Here is a 1,253-nt window from a genome sequence, read left to right as displayed (position 1 = left end):
GGCCTGTGCCTCGAGGAATGTGAGCATTAATATGACTGGGAGGGGTGGATTCATTTAGGCTAACATATTCTCCATCACCCAGCCAGGTTTCAGTAAGACAAAATAAATCGATATCATAATCTGATATTAGTTCATTTACTAGTACACCTTTAGAAGAGAGAGATCTGATGTTTAAGGGTCCACATTTAACTCTCCTATTCGTTTGCACTATTGCTCTTGTGGTTTTAATTTTTATGAGGTTTTTATGCACAGCTCCTCTTCTGTTTACCTTTGATTTAAATCATTTCGATGGTCGGGGGACAGACACCGTCACTATAGGATTTTCACAAATTAATGGAGGAGCAGAGAAGTGTGTTAGACTGTGACTCTACCTCCTGGTCTCAACTCTGGGTTGTCATGCCAGTATTAATGAGAAATGGATATGTTGTTGTCAGAGGGGGTATAGCTCAGTGGTAGAGCATTTGACTGCAGATCAAGAGGTCCCCAGTTCAACTCTGGGTGCCTCCTACTTGTGCTAACATCGCAGATCCCTGTCTAAAATGGTCATATGTACTTGCTGAAGTAACCCATTGAACATGCAAAGATACTGGCCAGTTTTCACATTTGTATCAGTGGTGATGCTAAGCAGCAAATTGTCCGTGTTTAAACACACCACTACGTAAATGCATGTGCTCTCTTGCTTTATATACAAAACATTTATAAACATTTTTGTCCAGACTATCAATGAGCAATGGATAAAGATGTCAGAGGGGGTATAGCTCAGTGGTAGAGCATTTGACTGCAGTTCAAGAGGTCCCCAGTTCAAATCTGGGTGCCCCCTACCTGTCAGAACATCACAGATGCCTGTTTAAAATGGGCATATGTACTTTCTGAAGTAACCCAGTGAATATGCAAACAAACTGCCTAATTTCCACCTTCCCATTGACAATAAGCAATGAATTGTCCATCTTTAGACACACCACTACGTAAGTGCATGTGCTCTCTTGCTTTATATACAAAACATTTATAAACATTTTTGTCCAGACTATCAATGAGCAATGGATAAAGCTGTCAGAGGGGGTATAGCTCAGTGGTAGAGCATTTGACTGCAGTTCAAGAGGTCCCCAGTTCAATCTGGGTGCCCCCTACCTGTCAGAACATCACAGATGCCTGTTTAAAATGGGCATATGTACTTTCTGAAGTAACCCAGTGAATATGCAAACAAACTGCCTAATTTCCACCTTCCCATTGACAATAAGCAATGAATTGTCCAT

General features: G+C 41.2%; 3 non-coding genes across 3 annotated transcripts; all 3 read left to right on the top strand.

Annotated features, from left to right (window-relative positions):
* The first annotated feature begins 435 nt into the window (after positions 1 to 435).
* Positions 436 to 507, top strand: trnac-gca. Its single transcript has one exon. It is a non-coding gene; the product is annotated as a tRNA-Cys (tRNA).
* A 241-nt stretch (positions 508 to 748) lies between these two features.
* On the top strand, positions 749 to 820 carry trnac-gca. The gene has a single exon. It is a non-coding gene; the product is annotated as a tRNA-Cys (tRNA).
* A 235-nt stretch (positions 821 to 1,055) lies between these two features.
* trnac-gca lies at positions 1,056 to 1,126 on the top strand. The gene has a single exon. It is a non-coding gene; the product is annotated as a tRNA-Cys (tRNA).
* The last annotated feature ends 127 nt before the right edge of the window (positions 1,127 to 1,253 follow it).

The sequence above is a fragment of the Micropterus dolomieu genome, unplaced genomic scaffold (assembly GCF_021292245.1).
Source record: "Micropterus dolomieu isolate WLL.071019.BEF.003 ecotype Adirondacks unplaced genomic scaffold, ASM2129224v1 contig_10769, whole genome shotgun sequence".
Taxonomy (NCBI): domain Eukaryota; kingdom Metazoa; phylum Chordata; class Actinopteri; order Centrarchiformes; family Centrarchidae; genus Micropterus; species Micropterus dolomieu.
The sequence above is the reverse complement of the archived record's forward strand: the minus strand, read 5'-3'. Positions and strand labels throughout refer to the sequence as shown.